Source organism: Aplidium turbinatum, chromosome 8, assembly GCF_918807975.1.
Source record: "Aplidium turbinatum chromosome 8, kaAplTurb1.1, whole genome shotgun sequence".
Classification (NCBI taxonomy): domain Eukaryota; kingdom Metazoa; phylum Chordata; class Ascidiacea; order Aplousobranchia; family Polyclinidae; genus Aplidium; species Aplidium turbinatum.
In genome coordinates this window covers 25,993,565-26,015,058 of record NC_137479.1, presented here as the reverse complement: position 1 = coordinate 26,015,058, position 21,494 = coordinate 25,993,565, and the positions used below count along the sequence as shown (strand labels likewise).

General features: G+C 37.9%; 1 long non-coding RNA gene across 1 annotated transcript; it reads left to right on the top strand.

Annotated features, from left to right (window-relative positions):
* The first annotated feature begins 11,861 nt into the window (after nt 1-11,861).
* LOC145776404 (uncharacterized) lies at nt 11,862-14,287 on the top strand. Its single transcript, XR_014290216.1, has 3 exons — nt 11,862-11,978; nt 13,445-13,635; nt 14,154-14,287. It is a non-coding gene; the product is annotated as an uncharacterized LOC145776404 (long non-coding RNA).
* The last annotated feature ends 7,207 nt before the right edge of the window (nt 14,288-21,494 follow it).

Below are 21,494 nucleotides of genomic sequence, written 5' to 3'. Positions count from 1 at the left end.
ACGTCTGAATACATTATCTTAAAAATGCAACGTATCGTAGGGCTTCTTTGAATGTTTCTCAGTTTCAACGTATCCTAGTCAGCAAAGTTCTCTTTTCTATACGATTTCAACGTTTAGCGACGTTAAAACGATAGGCCACACATTTGGTTAGCCTTTTCATTCTGTTACTACAATGTAAAAATGAACTGTTAGGCTAACTGGGTTCTTGGAATAAATTTTTGCTGGTCGGGATAACTAGGCTACGGTACCCGATAATTTCCTTTCAATCTAAGCTGTAGGTCACACATTTGTTGATCCAAACTAATCATTTTAACTATTCAAAAGTACTAACTTATAGACATAAACATGATTTTTTTTGTAACATTTTCTTGGTTTTATTTTTTTTTCATATCTTAAATTTTTCTGAAGGTGTTGCGACCGTGCCAAATTTTTTTCAACTCAATAACTTACTTCGGTCACAAGCACGTTTTAACGTTCGCGTTTTGTCGCTTCTACCTTTTTCTACACCTTTGCTATGTTGACCTGAATTGTTTTTGATATCATGATCAGAAATAAAAACAACTGAACTGACATGACGAATTCAAGCACGTTTTAACGTTCGCTTTTGTCGCTTCTACCTTTGCTATGTTGACGTGTATTGTTTTTGATAGGATGGTCAAAAATAAAAATAACTGAATTGACATGACGAATTTTAATTTAATAGTTCAAACATTTTATTTTTATTCCTTTCTGCACGATTTCAACGTTTAGCGACGTTAAAACGATGTAAAAACGGCAATTGTAATTAGGCTACGGTACCCGATAATTTCCTTTTAAAAATTTCAAAAACTCGCCGAATAGGGCACTCGCCGAAAAAGGCTCTCGCCGAATAGGGAACTCGCCGAATCGGACTAGTCGAATCGGACTCGCCGAATCGGACTCGCCGAAACGGGCCATTCCGTACTTTGCAATATGTTTTCATTTTGAATTACTATAGTTAACAGATTTTCTTCACACATTGCAAACATTACCAGACTTTCTAACAAAGATTCACATAAACTTGTGTAGCAATTTTTACCCTTGAAGTACAATGGCACATATGTGGGTGCAACAGGGATGCCAGCGACAAATTTCCAATAAACTTAGATTGTGTGCTAAAAAAACCCCAGATGAGGCAAAAAAAACCCAGGTCCAGAAAATATGTAGTAAAGCGGTTAAAAAAACCTGCGTGTGCTTTCAGCACCATTTTAAATCATTACACAGAAGCCTCAGAAAGCTACAAATAGTAACACGTATATATAAGGCAGTGGCTATTTGACCGGCTCCGGTCTTTGAATCTGAAACACTATTTGACCGGTCATGACGTCACTACATAAGCACTTTTTTCTTCTTCTCTTTCAAAGCAAAAGATGACAAGCGCCTTAAGTTTTAAATTCAACACGTTTTCTTCAACTCAGTCCGTGGCGCATACGTAACGTCTCGGGCTGCCATTCTAGAGGGAATGAGTTCGATACTACCTGGAAGCATTCTATTTTTTTTTTTAAACTAAATTTTGACCCAAAGTGCATTTTTGTCGTCAATTTTTAATTTGAGTAGCCTACAGCCCATTTTTTTAAATCTTTCCAAATGTGAGTAATAAAGTTAAGTTTTTTTAATATTTTATTAAAAGAATATTATAACAGTTAGCCTAACCTCTCAAGTACATGTATTGTAGCTCCACACACAGTGAAATTTACATGCCTTTTGACTCCTTTTTATTTCTTTAAAAGTAATATCTAAAAAGACATTATTGACCCAAAAAGAATGTCTAAAAAGACATTATGAAAAGCAACTACGGACAAAGGCCAGTGTTTCGATCTCCCGACCTCTTCAGCGTAGCGTAGTAAAGTGAAAGTGGAAAGTTGTCTTGAAGGGTTGGTTGAGATGATGATTTGAAACTTGACTGATTGTTGTGCGACAATGAGACTGGATTTAATTTTTAACTTCGGACTTCAGCGAAACGTAATCTTACAGCCTATTAGAAGGTGTGAACTTTTCAGAGAATTTGTGCTAAGAAATGAAAGAAATTTGTTAAAAATAAAGACTAGAAAAAACTTTTTTAATTCGTTTTGAAACTTTTTTATTCACTTGTTGATTCATTTATATCAGTTTGTAAAAGTTAAAAAAAAAAAAAAAGAATGCTTCCAGGTAGTATCGAACTCATTCCCTCTAGAATGGCAGCCCGAGACGTTACGTATGTGCCACGGACTCAGTTGAAGAAAACGTGTTGAATTTAAGACTTAAGGCGCTTATCATCTTTTGCTTTGAAAGAGAAAAACAAAAAAGTGCTTATGTAGTGACGTCATGACCGGTCAAATAGTGTTTCAGATTCAAAGACCGGAGCCGGTCAAATAGCCACTGCCTATATATAATTATACAGTATACATGCTTATGTTGGTATGGTAGTTAATATATACGGTATGTAATTTAACTATATATATATACAAAAACAAGAGCTTGGTAGGCCTATATGGGCTCACAGCAAAGATTTTGGTTCAAAATTACCTTTATGGTAAAGCGTCTAGCTAGCAAGGTTCAGTGTGTGTTTAACCAAAATTTCTAAAACTGACTAGATGTATGAGTGTATAAGCTAGCCATTAAGGTTAGTTTTGACTTTTGAACTAAACTTTTTACTGTGTGAGTTGAAGACTGCGGCTGAGGAGAATCACGATGCCTGCTTCCTGCTTACAGTTTGGTGTACAACTACGATAACTTGGTTCTTAGCAATACACTTTTTAGCCTTTTTCATTTGAACATAATGTTGAAAAGAATAATTCAAATTCACAATAAATAAATGTTCAGTAACACAAATAGTTGTACTACTCCAATTTTTAGTCATCCACATTTTCATAAAGTTGGATCACTTCTTCAGCATCCTGTACCTCACTGACTGCAGTAGCTGATGCAAAAAACGGAGCTGGTACACAAGTCCCCCCTCCCCTTGGTAACTCATGACAAAGAGGAATTGACCAAAACATGTGGATTGAAGTGTGTGAACCGTAAAGCAAAGGTAAAGTAGTTTCACCCAATATGTTTGGTCGAGTCCTGTCTTTGTCATGAGTTACCAAGGGGGGGGGACTTAAAAAATAAATTGAATTGTATACCAGCTCCCAAAAAACATTATACCAGTACCTTATCATTTTTGTGTTGCAGTGTGGACCATTTATCAAAGATCCCAGTGCCTTAATACCGTGCAAGCTCTGTACAAAGTTAAAAAACCAAAAAAACCTAGATTTACCTAAATTTAAAATAAAAAAACTTAAAACCCAGATGTAGTCAAAAAACCCAGATCTAGGTGGAAAAACCAAGGTCTGGCATCCTTGGGGTGCAAGTATAGAATCTGCCACCCTGGTCAACATGACGTCACAAAATGGACGCAACTACTACAAAAGGGGTGAAAAAAAGGATGTGGCGTATAAGGGGGTGGCGTATACTGAATAAGGATCGATTCGCCTTTACAATGCATTGAAAAAAAGCTTTGCTGGGCGGTTAAGTTTGAACGACGATTGCTCGTTTGGTAGATGAGATATGAACCTGAAACATTTCAGGTGAATAAAGCAAGACATACTCTTTCAATTTGTATAAGATTAATGATTTTATTGTAAAAATTAAATTGCTGAGAATCGGTACAAGTTGGTGAAGTTTAAGTTATTACAAGATAAAGATAGTAATTGGTTTGGATTTGTAGCCAACTGATTTGGGTAGATGTATGATTGTGCTTTCCAACGATGGTAAAATTGTTCAAATCTGAGCAGAAACAAGAAGACTACAGCAAGTTTAGTGGAAGCACTATTTACCGATCACAGCAAACTGGGGGTGGCGTATACTGAATAAGGATCGATTTGCCTTTACAATGCATTGGAAAAAAGTGTCGCCGAGCGGCTACGTTTGAACGACGATTGCCAGTTTTGTGGATAAGATATAAACCTGAAAGTTTTCATGTGCATAAAGCAAGACATATTCTTTTAGTTTGCAAAGATTTAATGATTTTATTGCAAAAATTAAATTGCTGAGAATCGTTACAAGTTGGTAAAGTTTAAGTTATCACAAGATAAAGCTAGTACTTACTTTGTGCTTGTGTTTAATTGATTCGTGTAGATGTATGATCGTGCTTTCCAACGATGGCAAAATTGTTAAAATCCGAGCAGAAACGAGAAAACTACTGCAAGTTTAGTGGAAGCACTATTTACCGATCACAGCAAACAGTGGGTGGCTTATACTGAATAAGGATCGATTCGCCTTTACAGCGCATTGGAAAAAAGTGTCGCCGAGCGGCTACGTTTGAACGACGATTGCCCGTTTTGTAGATAAGATATAAACCTGAAACTTTCCAGGTGCATAAAGCAAGACATACTCTTTGCAGTTGCGTTAGATTGATACTTTTATTGTAAAAATTAAAATGCGAGCTGAAATTAGATAGCTACAACACATTTAGTTGCAAACGTTTCATATTTTTATTTTTAAAGTTTAATTGGGTAAATTTTTAGCTGAATTGATGCAATTTGGTAAATTTTATGTCATTCTAGGTAGTTATATTCAACACTCGACGTTGGTTTAATGTTTTTATTGTAAAAACAAAGTAAAATTGTCAAAAAATCCATGTCTATTCCGCTTTATCACCTTCATTCCGCCGCTTTTCAGCATCCTTTTTTTCACCCCTTATGTAGTAGTTGCGTCCGTTTTGTGACGTCATGTTGACTAGGACGGCGGATTCTATACTTGCACCCATATGTGTGCCACACATAAATAGTTAGCCTCACAACCAGTAAACCTTAGTTTCCAACTTAAGTAATGGTAAAAAGGTGTCCTAGACACTCTAAAGTGTACTCTGAATAAATATTATGATGAATTAAGAATTATAAACTAATAAAAATAAGTTTTAAACATGCCTCTGAAGCAATAGCTAAAATAGGCAAAACAATTTTAAGGTATGTCTGAAGAAATTAGTTCAGAGTTTCCAACTATTAGTTTCAAATTAAAGTTTGATGTATAGAGAGGTTGCAGCATAAAAATCGTTTCAAAATCTAATGATTTTCTAACATAAAATCACAGTTAATTTTGTGGCACACATGCGTGCCACTGTACCTCAAAGGGTTAAATACAAAAAGAAACAAATTAATTGCTCTGCAAAATATCGACTCTGGGAATAAATAAACCACGTTTCCTGCAAGCTTTACAATCTGCTGTACGCGTTCTAATAAAAATGATAACAAAACTTTATGATAACTCTTGTAGCAGCGGTTCTCAACCGATGGTCCGCGGACCCTGAAGGAGTCAGTAAAGCATTTTCATTTTCTGGGGGTCTGTCAAAGTTTCCTAGTTTGCAACATAGTTCATAGATCATAACATTTAAAAATTGATTATGCTATAGTTGTTTATTACAGTTGTTGTTGTTATTGTTGTCGCATCTAGACTTACGCCCAGTGGTTGAAAATGTAGAAGGGGGGTGAAGGCAAGGAAGCCAATCTTCGTGTCCACCTTCAGCCATGCCTTTAAGTGTCCTGCCAAAGACACAGCTGCATGCTCTTGAGCGATGTCAAACTGGCGCCCTTTCGAGTGCCGTCCAGGGGCTCTCACTACTTGGCGATGCAGTCGACGCGTGTAACAATGATTCTCGACCTGTGCGGGACGACGCCCTGGTGAGTCATTTAAAATTTCAAAGAACATTGCAACAAAAGTTCGCTTTCCTCACTAAAAAAATCATCTAAAAAAATTAAATCTTTTATAAGGCTCTGCATGTGCAACTTAATTATTGGGACAGCAGATTGTTGATTAATGCTAAATTAACTTAGAAATACAAACGTTTTTATTTTAAACACTCACAATTTTGCCATGACTGTAATTACAACGAAATACTGATTGCAAGTCAAAATAGGTAGAACTTGTTGTAAAGGTCGCAAAATATCTATTAATTTTCAATAAAATTTATAGAACAACGTTAAATTAGCATATTGATGACTGATTTTTCTTCCTATATGCCAACATATAGCTCACAACCTAATTTTGTCAACCGTCATAAGTGCGTCGCGAGTTCAGCAAATTTCTCTGATTGTGTCGCTGCTAAACTTCTGAAACAGTTGTTGCCATAAGGAGACGCACGGTACCGGTAGCCTACCAAAAATTAAAATGAAACTTTTTGAAGGGTCAGCGTTCGCTTCGAAAGCAGCAAAAAGAGTTCGCTAAGACAAAAAAGTTGAGAACCAATGCTCTACTGCAGTGGTTCCCAACTTGTTTTTAAGGCAACCCATTTTTAAAAAAAATTCAGTTTGGTAAAATCTTGCGACCCAAGCAAATTGTCGTTGTATTTTAAAAGCCATACAAGATTGCGTTCCAAACAAACAGCACTACAAAAGCAGTAACTTTTACCACATCAGACTATGTGTGGCCCAACGTGTGGAAAAATTTGTCATGGTTTGTCCTACATAGTGTTCGTGACATATAGTGCACGTTACAATGTATATCCCGTAATTTTGGAAAGTTAATTTATGTTTGAGACTGAAATTTTTGTTGGGTTTACATTTAATAATAATATTAACAATAATCAAAACGAAAACTGTTAAAACTTTTTGCACTACGATCATGCTACAAAGCTTTCCGATGTCTCGACATGAAACGCTTCATGAGTTGTGTTTATATTTTCCAGTTTTGTGATCGATCTCTTCACGTTTTAAAAAAATTTTATTGTTATTTTTTCGCCCAAGATACAATATGCCTAAAAAACAAGCGACCCAAAAAAATAATCAGGCGACCCAACTTTGGGTCGCGACCCATGTGTTGGGAACCACTGCTCTACTGTATAATTGTTAACACATCATAGCCTACGTTTTATCATCAAGTTTTTTTCCTGAAGCAGCTTAGATTTGTCTACATTTAGATTTGTCACTGCTTACATTTTGATCCATTTGTCCGCTCCATTAGCTCAGTGGTTACACTGGTTATGCGCCTGGCTCAAGATCAAGCGACGCTGGTTCGGGTCTCGGATGTGCGCATGAGCAGGGGTTCCGAGAGGGCGGTAGAAGTCGGGCAACTCTTTCCTCTACTGTAGCATAACATTGTAAAAGAAGAACGAGTAGTTTTTCACGTTTGAGGGTGGCCCATTTCTTGCTACTAAAATCAAGATGCATCAACATAAAAAATGAACAAATTTTTGAGTGAAATGGGTAATTTTAAGTATTTTTCCATCATTTTACTGTAAATGTTATTTCATTTGTTTCTCATCAAGAACAAATCGTTGTCGCATTAAGGCAGGCTATATTCATTGTTCAACTTCTTCAATACGTAAAATCTGCTGCTATTAAGCCTAATGCTTTATGTGTCACTGAATGAATTGTGTTGTATTAACTCGAACACTGGTGCTGCTTTGGCTAAGTGTGTATAGCTTACTATTCTTGCTTGACCAAATGAACCTTGATTTCATAAACTGGTTGGCCAGGCATATTGATCCAACATGTCTGGAAAGATGAAACATTTATTTTCTGCTTATGAATGGCATTGCTTTAAACTAGTGTTCATAGTGTACTGTAGGCCTACAGTGTTGTCCAGATGTCATTCAAATTTGGAGTAGTTGATCGAATGTAAGCTTGTGTCATTTTCAATTGTAACCGGCCAGATAGCAAATTCTAAAGAAAGCTGTCCTATTATTTAAGCAGCCTACTTGCAGCCTACAGTTTAAAATCTATGCCATTATGTGGATTACAATCCTAAACGAGATTCACTCTACCAACTTATACATACAGCGAAATGACTGTTCAATGGTCAATCAGCTGACCAATTTAATGAAAGTACAGGATGTAAACAAAATTAGTGAAAGCTGGAAAGAGTAGACTACTCGCAAGCTAAATTTGTTGTGGGAAGTATGAACTAAACAGCAAAGCATTTCAGGGCTGTTCTCCATTCAGTGGCACCTAGTGGATAGATAAATTAACAGGATTAGCCAAGATTAACATATCAAAGGCTTTGTAACTCCGAGCAGTGCCGGTCTTTGGGGTGTGCAAACCGTGCGATCGCACAGGGCCCGCAATTTACTCAGAAAATGCAGTAATTTTGTCATTTCCAATGGAAAAGTTCAACAAAGGAATTAGCAACAAGAAAACATAGAGGCTCAACGGGTGCAACCTATTTCGTACCCTGAAAAGATCGAGAAAAAAAAACAACAGAGTTGAAGTCGCGATCGGAGTTGCCGCAAACATTTCAAAATTTCTCTCGATCTTTTCAGGGAACGAAATAGGTCGAAATTTGATTTTGTTACCCCGATTTCAGGGTGCGAAATCGGGGTACGAATTTTTCAGGGGACGAAATAGGTTGCATCCAGACTCAACATAGAGACATAGCTTTATTTCTGGTCAGGGGGAGGTCAGGTTAGCTTCTTGGGAGGTTAGCTTCTAATTGTCTGGGGGAGGCCCCCCAGACCCCTTCGCTGCTGGGTGTCACCTTCGGAGATCACGCCGCCAGGCTTCGCCCGCCGACCGTAAAACCACTCCCCTCTCGTTTCAAAATACCCAGCTACGCTACTGAATTGGATCATTGTCATTGGAGCCCGCAAAGCATATTCCGCAAAGGGCCAGAAATACCCTAAGACCGGCACTGCTTCGAGAATAAACATTCAATAACTTCAAAATTAGGTTGCTTGAAGTAAGGTAGGCTACTGTGAACAAATAATTAATAGGCCTACTATCATTTATATCTTTAGTGAAATAAGACATATTCCGTCACTCAGAACAAACAAGTAAACTGGTTTTTGTGTGGATTAAATTACCTGAAGAGTGTTTTGTTTTGTAGGAAAACATAGTTTCCAAACGCTCTGAAATCTTGATTTCTGTCACAGGCTACTCCACAAACTTATTTTAGAAAGGTTTTACTCCTTCAAGCTCCAATAAGGTTTGATAATTTAATGATGTTAAGAAGCATTGTGACAGTACGTTACCTGTTCACACCCTGCTTCCTGGCTGCATACTTACAGAGATGTAGGCTACAGCCTACATCAAATACAAAAAGAAACAAAATAATTGCTCTGCAAAACATTGTCTCTGAGAAATAATCAAACACGTTTCCTGCAAAAGCTTGATTACTGCAAGCTTTAAAATATGTTGGACGCGTTCAGATGAAAAAGATAACAAAACTTTAGTTTATGGTGTTCTTTGGTTGGCAACACATCATTATGTTTTACCATCACGCTTTAGTTTTACATCAAAACAATTAAATTGCTTGAAGTAAGACACTGTGCATGAATAATTATGATATAAGTAGGCTAAAACAAGACACAACCAGTCAGTCTTCAAAACGAAGACATCTTTGCGGCTACTTGCACGGAGCACAAATGGAATTCTGAATTCTGAATATGAATATGGAATGGAATTCTGAATGGAATTCTGAATGGAATGAAATTCTGAATGGAATGGAGCACAAATGGAATTCTGAATATGAAAGTCAAGTACCACTAGACTCCATTCGTTCATCTCAAACGCCGACATATGCCCCATCCGCCTGACACTACAAAAACAGGCATGGGTGTGCCTCAACCCTCTTCGTACGAGCGTCGGATTTTTCCACTCAACCATGCACCAATGGGGAATGGCCTTTTCCTCCTCCTGTAAATGCGGTGCCAAGAAACATATCACAGACAACATCATCAATGACTGTACCATCTTCAAGCCACCTAACGGAGTGGAAGGTATGATGAAATCAAAGACTGGCTGCTCTCTAGTAGCCTTCCAGTGTAGTCCGGGAACATCGTGAGTCTGGGGTGGTAAAAGAACAGACCCTCGGCCCAAGAGGCTTACACGACGACGACGACGAAGCGCACGGTTAATAGGTCCACCCACTTATTAAGCCAAATTTGGTCCATTCCGGAATTACTGAAGGTATAGGAGTGGTCGAAAATTGTCCCACGCTTAATAAGCCCAAAATCGTCCGGTCCCGATGTGGGCTTAATAAGCGAGGACAAACGTATTGGAGTTGATATTTAATTGCAATAGATTTGGAGAAAAATTATATGCTTCTGAAACGTTTGGGTCGCGAAGATTCCGAACGATTGTTGTTTGGGTCGCGCCAACAACTATTTGCGGACCCCTGGATTAATTAACAGACAAGAACACTTCAGCAACTATCGGAAACTTTGCCAATTTGGGTAACCGACCCTGTGTGAATGGTTCAAAGCTTCTACAAGTATGCGAAACTGCCAGGATTAACTTATCAAAGGCTTTGTAACTCCGAGGATAAAGATTCAAAAACTTAAAAATTAAATTGCTTGAAGTAAGGTAGCTTACTGTGCACAAATAATTACTATCATTTATATCTTTTGTGAAATAAGGCATATCGCGTCACTCCGAACAAACAAGTAAACTGGTTTTGTGTGGATTAAATTACTTGAAGAGTGTTTTGTTTTGAATGACAACATAGTTTCCAACGGTTCTGAAATCTTGATTTCTGTCCCAGGCTACTCCACAAACTTATTTTAGAAACGTTTTATACTCCTTCAAGCTCCAATAAGGTTTGATAATTTAATGGTGTTAAGAAGCACCAGGGTTGCCAGATTGATAAAACAAAAAAGGCCAAATGCGTCCCCAAAAAAGGCCAAATTATAGAAAAAAAGGCCAAACATGAGGTTTTGTTCTCTTTGTTGAAATCAGTGGTGTTTTTGCACTTAATTTTAACAACAAATTATGTAATATTTACCCAGTTTCTATTGTTCTACATGTTATCTGTTAAAGAAGAATTGCTTAGTAAAATTCCTGAAAAAATGCAATCCATAAAGTACAAACAGATAGGTATGGAAACAATTACAAAACAACTGAAATATGTATACAACATTAGGCTAAGCATCATCCTGTAGACTAAAAAGCCATTAAAGTCCACCAGTGAGGCCCTGCTGACTAGTGAGAAGGACTTAATATTGGCATATCACTTAATGCAATATGAAATAGTACGGTATATATATAGCCTACAATATTTATACCCAATACAATTACTTGTAGGCTACATTAAACAGTCACCCAACACTGCAAAATCAGAGAAATCAATTGCATTTATGTCCAACATCCTTCAACAATGAACACTCCTTATTCTAGGAATGCTAGCGCCTCTGCCATTTCGTTACTGCTAGTTTCACCATAAACAATATCAGATGTGAAACGCCTTATCATTATGGCACAGTCATCAAAGTTTCTGCAACATTTTCCATTCAGCAGCATGTCCGATTGTCCGTTTGTATTCGCAAAATCGCTTCCAAAAGCTTAGTCTGCATTAGTGCATTTTGTTTTGTGGTTTTGTTTTCACTGCAGTAAGTAATGAAAAAATCTTCTCTACTACTGCATTACTGACAGGGATGCAGAGACATGTTAAAGCATAGCTAGCAAGGTCTTTGAAATGGGCATGATGTAAAACGCTATACCAAAACTTTTCACTGTTGCTAGGAATAACCAAAAGAACTATGAAAACCAAAAGAAAAAAAGGCCAAACAAATGCCAATCGGAAAACTAAAAAAGGCCAAAAAAAGGCCAAGCGGCCAAACAAAAATTGTCCAGCCAAACACTTTTCAAAAAGGCCAAGCGGCCAAACAAAAATTGTCCAGCCAAACACTTTTCAAAAAGGCCAAATTTCTGAAATTTGGCCGTAAAAAGGCCAATCTGGCAACCCTGAGAAGCACTGTGACAATACGTTACCTGTTCACACCTTGCTTCCTGGCTGCACACAGAAATGTACAGCCTACATCAAATACAAAAAGAAACAAAATAATTGCTCTGCAAAACATTGTCTCTGAGAAATAATCAAACATGTTTCCTGTAAGAGCTTGATTACTGAAAGCTTTAAAATATGTTCTACGCGTTCAGATGAAAAATATAAAACTTTTTGCATTCATGGAGTATTAAAACAAAAAAAGAAATTTAACTTAAATTCATGCATTCGAGTCGATTGCTTTGTATTTCTTCGAGCAACAAGATTAGAACGACCGTTTACTTCAAGTAAGTGGAACTTTTAATTATTATCAGAGTTAAATCTTTCTTTTTTACTTTTAAATCTTTTATTCAGGCTAAACAATTGATTGATTGAATCTTTATCCTCTGACTGGGAAAGCTTCTTTGAGAGCTTAATCCTGGCAGTTTCGCATACTTGCAGAGGCTTTGAACCACTGACGCAGGGCCGGTTATCGAGATTGATCGAGTGAAATTTTCGATGGTTGAAGTGTTGTTGGCGGAAAATTATTCCATTTATTGTGCCGCTGAGTGGAGAACAGTCCTTACAATGATTTGCTCAAGCGCACAACCACAGAGTCGAATCAGCAGCGCTTGATTTTAAACCTTCTTCGTTTACGAAGTCTTGATCATAGATCACAAAATAGAATTTCTGATATTTTCTATTGCAAAGGTTGAACCTGCTGGTTTTCAAAACTTTTGACAATACAAATTAGCCTACTTCTTTTTACAGAATATCTCTAATATATAAAAAGACAAAACCGAGCAACCACACGGCATTTAACATAAAATATTAAACTGAACATAAGCTATCAACTACGAACGTTTTCGGCCATACACATGTTAGCCCTTTTCAAGTAACGAAAAAATAACTGATTTTACATCTACATTGAAATAAATAACTGATCTACATAATGAATTGAAAACGAAATGCATAAGAATGAAACGGCAAAGCAGAGGAGAAAGGCACATCACATGGCAGTTAATTCCGCGAGGCAAACACGCATCATATGATTAAAGAAAAGACGTTAAGTAAATAAGAAACACCTGCGCTAAACTGCAGTTATTTATTTCAATGTAGATGTAAAATCAGTTATTTTTTCGTTACTTGAAAAGGGCTAACATGTGTATGGCCGAAAACGTTCGTAGTTTATAGTTTATGTTCAGTTTAATATATTATGTTAAATGCCGTGTGGTTGCTCGGTTTTATCTGTTTGTGATTGAAGAAAGTCACCTCCTTACCAAAATTGTATCTCTAATATATGTTAACTACAAAAGTGCTTAAACTAATTGGTCACAAAAATAAGAGCTGCTCACAATCCCTCCTTCTTCCTGTCACAACCATAACTTGCAATATTTTATTTATTTTGATTTGTTGAGTACGCGGCAGAAGCCACAATTAAGAGTGAAACGTCCGAGTCCGCAGACAAGCCAAGTCACGGATAACAAAGAAGAAACAACGCAAACTCAACGTCAGCATAAAAATTATAAATCAAGAAGGGAATGGAGTGCCGGAACACTAATTATAGCCTAGGCCCTATAGGGCCTTGCCTTCCGTATTCTAAAAAAGGATAAAAGTATAAGAAACTGTCATATTCGTCTCTACCTAAATCTATTTTAGGATTTAATCATCCCTGGTAGCTTGCATGCACATTTTACATCTTTCCAGCTTGCAAATACTTTCGGTTCAAAAGTTAAAGTCACATATTTGAAAAAAAAAACTTTTTTGAGTTTAGGTCACAAGAAAATGGCCCAACTCATCGCAAGTTTCAGGGAAAAAGGAGACATTCCCCTTATCGTCATTGGGCATGTGGATAAACAATTTGACCCACCCATCGAAAGTTTCTCTGAAAAAGTAGACATCCCCATTGTGGTCATTGGCCATGTGGATTCAGATAGAAGAGCTGTTGAGTAAGAATCTGCAAAGGTACTAAAGTCTACAAACTATTCACTAACAGCATTTTTGGTTTGAGTCACAATTCACTTTTCGCAACAATGTCACCATGTTGGTTGCATTTCAATTTAAAACTAGAGTTTGTAGATGTTTGCTTTCCATTTAGTTCAAAACTTATTTTGTAAACTAATCATAATTGTGAAGAAAGGCGTTCTTCCCGGCTATCAGCACAAGGCTGATTACTCACTAGCACAGCGAGCAGCAGTAACGCTTCGCTAACCAGAACGGTGTAGCTTCCACGCTAGCCATAAAGACCTCCAATTAAACGTTTAAGTTATTTTGGCAGCCGATTGTAGCATCGAATAGACAGCGATAGACACGTGTTTCGCCCATGAGGCCGGGCTCATCAGTATCGCACCGTATTCTTGCCAAAAGTTTGACATTGAAACTTGTGATTCGAATGAAGCCGAAATATTAGGAAGCAAGCATATCATGTGGTAGGATTATTTCAAACTTAAGGTTAGATTTTATCGAATGTATTGTTTTTTCAGGTCTTATAAGTTTTGTGTGGATGTTCCTCAAGTTGAATCAACTTTTCCAGCAAAAGAACAAACATACTATTTTAGGATTGCAACCTAATTAATCCTACAGATTGTACATGGGATAAAAAATAAACTGACAAAATGTACAATTAAGTCTGCTGTGTAACACGATTAGGAATGTGAGTCAGTTTTGAATTTGGGTCAGTTTTATCACTTGAAGTTGGATGGTCCATCGATACCATTTGCTGAGCATGCTGCCACACTTCTGACTTAAAAAACAAAGACACTACAGTATGCCATGCCTCCCTGAGTACACTAATTTATAAAAAGTTATTTAGAAGCTCAAATTTTACAGTTCTTTTTTTCTAATTATTGAAAATAGTTGCAACTTTAAAAAATAGATGAAGCGATTGGAAATAATATGAAAATCGAAAATAATGAAAAAAAAACGATTAAAAACAACGACTAAAAACAAACGTTTTTAACATCCCTAGTGAGAATTATCAGATAGCATGGATGAATTTTTTTATGTTCAATTTTAGGCTTTTCTAGCCAGTTCAGATTCAGTTAAATTCGTATTGAAAAATAAGAAAAATACAATTCAATTTATTGTTCTTTGTCGGAAAACAACAGCAATGATAAAGTTACTAATAGTTTACGGGAACAAACCAACAAAAGGAAACGGCGGCAAAACCACAGAAGTTTAAAACGTGCATGCGATGTAAATTTAAAGTATACGTCGATGAAAGTAAATTTAAGCATGGCCACCAAACCTACCAGTTTAAAATAGATGAATTAGTTGAAAGCTCCACATACCTAAACTAAAGCTACTGGAGGTGTGACAGTTGATGAAGCCATGTGGGGACGACTGAACCTCACAACCAATGCAAAAAAAGAAAAATCAAAAATACAGTAGGCCTACAAGAAAAATTAAAAATACAGTTAAAACTGGTTATGGAAAACACGATCGCACTGCAACTAACCCAAATAATCATAATGTTATGGTTTTATTCATTGCCGCTCTACAACAGCAAAGGTATTTTAGCAACAAGACTCATTTTTAATTTTATACTAGATTTACGATGTCGTCACATTATTAGACTACCCGACTTATCCTCACTGCGTTATGCAAGAAAGAACCCAATCGGTGCCGTTTTTGAAGTCTTTGGATTGACCTCACCTGAAATCGACCTTAGATCTAGGCCTACCAGCACTAGAGCCGAAGCCGAAACCCCTCGGCTACTGAGCTGGTCTAACCCAAATAAGAAGAGAGTGAAAAAAGCAAATGGAATTATCAGGTGAAAGCAGCGCACCACGACGTCAAAGCCTCCAGCTCTCAATTGGAATCTAAAAGGCGCCCGGGTCAATTAAACAGTTCGGATGATTAATACGTAGGCTACGCGTAACACAGGGAAAACAACACAATTTAAACGCAGTGTTGTACGCGTCAATGAAATAAATTGACAGCGTCAGCGCGAATTGCCTAAAAACTTTACGGCGTAAAGTAGCCTACTGCGTCAGCTCTTAAAGAAATTGACGGCGTCAGCGCTAATTTCTAGCGCTATTTTAGCCAGGGTCTCACAAAACAGAAGTATTTCAACCAAGTTTAGGCTAACAATAGCTATAAATAAAGAGCAGGTAGGCTATTATGTTTTGAAACTGTAGTCTATTTTAATGGGCTGCTTAGAGTGCTTATTAGCCTATTAGTTATTTCCTTGTAGAAACACAAGTAGGGGAAGGTCGGGACCCATGATCATGGTGGGAGCCATAATCCACCCCTGTTTTTTTTTAATATAAAGTACTCTTTTTGCATTTTTTAATGTCATTATATTTTTTATGCTTGGACAACTTTCCCACAATCCTTTGGTCAAAATTGTACTAAAAATGAAGGTGCAAAGAGGATTTATAGGTTTTGGGTTAAAAAAGTAAATTTTTTTGGCTGAATGTGTTTTAAAATAACTCATTTGTTATGCAAGAAATGTTCATGAACTTTTTTGTAGTGGTAGGTGATGTATTTATGATGAGATTAAGCCGAAAGTTTTTTAGATAGCAATGTTAGTTTTTTTTCAGCTGTTGTTTCATTTCTGAACGATCAGGTAGGGAGCCTTGAGTCACCTTGTGTTGGGACCTACAAGCCATGACAAGTGCCTGTGATAGTAGATGTTAAAGTGTCATATGACATCATTTTTTTGTTTTCACACCTTTCCATTAGGATATATCACAATTCTGACTTTTGTTTCGTTTGCAACTATTAATTATGCTATTTCACATGAAAATTCTGACAACTCATCCCAAGAAATCATTTGAAAATTCTCCATCGCTTATTTCAAAATTTAAAGCTTGGAAGCTGGCTTGAAGATTGATTTCACACATAAATAATACAACTATGTTTTAGAATTTTATTTTTGATATGGCGAAGTGATTTCTTTGCTAAAATACTACATTTTTTGGCTTATCGCAACTGTGGCTTATCGCTCCCCACATGTGGGGTGCGATAAGCCGCTTGGCACGTGTTTATGTTTTTGCGCGTAAATTAAACATTCGCTGAAATAATAACTTGTGCTTTTGCTGCAGAGTGGGTAGCACTACAAGGCATTGCAAAACCAATTTTTAGAGAAAAATATTGAGAAACGTAGAAGATATGCATCTAAAAGAAAAAAGTGGCTCGCAGGTCCCGACCTTCCCCTATTTCAAAATGTTTGTACGATAATCTGCTTCGTTTGGGACGCACAATGTCCTTTCCAAATAAAAACATTTGTTCCACAGCAGCGCTGGATGGTATTGGTGTGTTGTATTTCAAAAACAAGCCTTGAAAACGTTTACTCGGAAAGGTATCACTGTTCCAAGCGTGCTGTGATGGTGTAGCACAGGGGTCACCAAACTACGGCCCGCGGGCCGGAACCGGCCCGCTAACTGATTTCATCTGGCCCGCCACGTGTTGCGGAAATTACAGCTGCACTACAATTCTGTACATGTGCTTCCCATGGCATTAGCAACCGTCTTTGGCTTTGCCTTTTTGTGTAATAGAGACTTCTTTGTTAAAATTGTTCGTTCTTATAGTTCGTTGTTGTAGGCTATGTTGAATTTGTACATTTTTCCACCAGGCAGCCTGCATGTTGGTGTTCTCTTTTTATCATTAGGCCACCACAAATGGTGACAGCCTAGGCCAAATTTGGAAAAATGTAATGTTTTTTCAAGACCACGATGCCCTGTAGTGTATCACATCAGAGGATAACTTTTCCAGCAACCTTTCGATTTTCATCACAACTTTGCTAATCCACCGCTGACTTTGTTATATATTGTGCTCAATTCAAGTCAATGGAGATTCTAAATAGTTGTAGCCTATATCTTTTCGCAATTTGCATCCGGCCTGCAGCTGTTAATCTCGCAGCAATCCGGCCCTCAGAGAAAAAGTTTGGTGACCCCTGGTGTAGCATATATAAATCTTTTAACGAGGTCCACTGCACCAACATCGCTCATCATAGGGCTTAGAGCTCTTGAAATAAAGTATCTTCAACCTCCGATATTCAGTGATGTTTCGCTCTCTCTCCCTGATCCCTCGTTCTCGATACTGCTCACGATAAGAGTGATCACCATCTGGCGAACTTCTTCCGCTTGTATTCCAGGTAGCCATTCCAACCAACGCGAAAGCCGGTAATTCGGATGAGTTGCGCTGGCCAGAATAAATTGTGAAACTCTCAATGTGAAACGATATTTTCCATGAAAACAAAAAAATGACGCATAGCGCTTGCAGGCCCGTAACTAGCTTGGAGCACCAAGGGGGGCAATAAGTATTCTAGAGGGGCCCAACTTTTACCTTCCATATCACGTACGAAAACGACGTTTGTACACAATGTGGGAATATTTAAGTACGGTACGCAAAAACATTAATCGTATTACAGTGTTTATATTAGCATAGATTATCGTAGAAACAGCAGCCTGAACTGGCATTATAGAGTCAATTACATGCTGTAACTTAAACAGTTATAATGACGACAGCATAGAAATTGAGAAGCAAAATCTTTTTTAAAACATCCGACCATCAACTAGTGATAAAATGGTTAAAAATTGGCATAGAAACCACATGCAGTGAAATTAATGATTTTGGAGTTGATTGTTTTGTTAGTTAATCCATTGCCTTTCATGGACTTCGAGTTTGTTTTAGTTAATTTACATTTTCCTTTAATGCGCTGCATAAATCACACAAAATATATAGCCTACTACACATAGAAAATAGGCGTTTAACTATGATCAAATAGGGCTGCAGCCGCTGCACCTGTCACTCATCGTTTTGTAAATAATAATTGTAGCCTACAATGTGTAGGCTACATTGCACCTCATTTTATCTAATGCAGAATCAACAATCATCTCTTCCAGATCAATCTTTTAATGATAATAGGACTAGTGAGAATGTATTTCACACCATCAGTGAAATGTATCCTCGCCAATGATAGGTTAGGTCCAGACTCCAGACAAGATAGATGGGTTAACAAAAGGCATGGATGGACTTCACTGAATCTATTAACAAAAACGTCCAGGTCTATTTTCTCGGTCATTTCCTTTTTTTAAATCCAACAGAACCAAGTTCGCCTGTCTCGTCTGGAACATAGACTGTGTGTAGGCTTGTCTCCGGTACTTGAGCTTGTCAATCCGAGATAAGACCGGGAAGCCACTCTCACAAACTGCACTACTGGACACCGATGATGCCACAGTAGCGGCAAGTTTATATAGCCTACATTCGGGAATGCCAGTCGTTGATTGTACAGTTCTTTCAGTAGGCTACGTACTAACTTATATGGGAATTCTGGTGTTGTGCAAATTGCACATGGTCATGTAGGAACTGTTTTGCGACTTGCAATTCCACCTCCGATGAAATATCTATCTTCAGTTACGTATATAGTGGCATGAGCGATTCAAGGTCCAAGAAGTTTTCATTTTTTCTTGAATGGGCACGAACAGATGTGTAAAACCATGAATTGTCTGCAACTCTGAGCTTCATGCCCAAAACTATTTTGTCTTTCACAGCATACATCAGTAACTTTCTCAGATCCCTTTCCTCCTCCATTCCTCCAGCAACTGGTAACTCTTCCAGGAAATCAGTAAGGCTTGTATTTAAAGTACGGTACGCTTAAGTTTAGGTCGTAGCAGTGCTTCACCAGTTTCAATTTCATGATCATGTTCTTCTTTAGCTATCTGATCATGCAACTTGCTGCATTCCTGCAGAAGTGCATCATATCCATCATCACTACGTAGTAATTGAATCACGCTTCATAAGGAAGCGTAAAGGCAGAATACGCAAAGTATTCCATAGTGAAAACAGCAGTTATACACTGCAAGTATAGAAGCATAGCCTGCCTATAATGCAAATGCCAAAGTGGTTGTCAGGTAGACTACTTTAATAACGCTTGATGGCAGTCAACTGCACAGTAGCCTACTCTGGAGGGTAGGCACTTTTACATCACCCACTAGTCGAAGAGTGCCTGCTTTTCAATGTGAAATTGCTTTGTGTTTTAGTCGCAATTTTCCTTATAAACTCCATTGATTGCAGTCATTAAGATCCTTCTTGCACTCAGTTCAGTTGCAGAAGAAAAAATAGTATTAGCAGAGGGTGGGAATCGAACCCACGAAATTGAAATTACTACTCCTCTGCCCTAACCATTAGGCAACGGTAGTTGTGGCGAAGCATTCAGTTAAATTTCTTTGTATCAAAACTTTTCGATCAGAATATCACGTGTCGAGTCACATGACTGAAATCAGCTAAATCGCGAGTAGGCTACGCTTTTCGACTAGTGGGTAATGTTAAAGTGCCTACCACTCTGGAGACTGAACGGCTATCACACTGCTCAGCTCACTTGGAAACTGGTGTAGGTCTACCTACTCTGGATCTAACCAGAAATAAATCTCGAGTCTGTCTGTTTAACACAGGGGTGGGGAATCTTTTTAGTATTGCGGGCCACATAAAATGAGAAATAACACAGGCGGGCCACTAAAGATTTCGAAATTTTATTTACAGATAAAAAATGCAGCAAAGTAGACTATGATTTATTTCACTTTTACAACTAGTGGGATAGCTGAAAGTTTTTGTTTTTGGTGAGTTGTGTGATGTCTGCGCTGACACGGAAGATGTTGCAACTCTTAACTGCATCTCCACGTTTTTGTTTTTGTCTAATCTTTCTGGAACATTCTGCTTTCATTACCAATCTTTCTTTTCTTTCCAGAAGCCATTATACAACGTAAAATTTTGCTAATTTGAGAGATAGGCTACTCTGCAAAACACTTTTCACGAATGGCATAACTGACCGATTAACAATAACTGGTCACATTGTGACGGTCACATTGTTGTTACAAATGGCCTTCTATCAGTGGCGTAGCTAGGGAATGTGCCGCCCGGGGTGGATTCAGAATTTGCCGCCCCTTCAAGAAAAAGCATGTGAAAATGAAATGCGTTTTTTATCAGATTATAGGCTAATCAAAATCAAAAATCGTAGTCTGAAAGTTTCGCCCCCAGACGTGCCGCCCGGGGTGGTCCGCCCCTCCCCCCCCCCCCCTCTAGCTGCGCCACTGCTTTCTATGATGGATTAACTAGTCATAGAAGGCCATTCGCAATATACCGAGAATGCAGAGCCTACTCTTTTTTGAGCTGTTGTTTCAATATATTTTGGGTAAAGAAATTTGGACGCGGCCACATAGAACAGTCATGAGGGCCGCAGGTTCCCCACCACTGGTTTAACACAACATTCGACCACACCATTAGGCCTAAGCACACAATGTTTACAATTAAACAACACAAGAAAATCGGGTATAAAACTAAAAAGTCAGCGAACAGAGCTAATTAACATCATTTTTCCCAGGGGAGCAAAATTTTTTGCAGGAGGGGCTTCGCCCCCCTTCTAGTTACGGGCCTGAGCGCTTGACGCTTAAAATGGGCAAAATAGTTGACGGCGCTATCACTTCCGTCAACTAAAAAATAAATTGACGGCGCTAGCCTCAACGTCAACAAAAATTTGGCCGTCAAGTTGACGGCGTCAACGTACAACACTGTTTAAACGTAATAAATTTTACTCTGGTCTCAAGCTAAAGCTGTTCAAACAACTCTGCTCACCTCAAACCAGAGTATAAATAGGGAAATAATTGCATAAGCGTATTTGTTCGGCAAAGGCCGATAAGCTACCGTAATGGATTTCTTCTAGAAAAATATTCAATACAATTCAATTTATTTTTCTTTTTTTCGGAAAACAACAGCAGTGAACCTAACAGTTTAAAATGAAAAGACAGCTCCGGTCACTTTACTGCTCTGGCAATATGCTGAGAGCAAGATTCCCCAGGTGTTCTACCACTGTCAAAAACGTA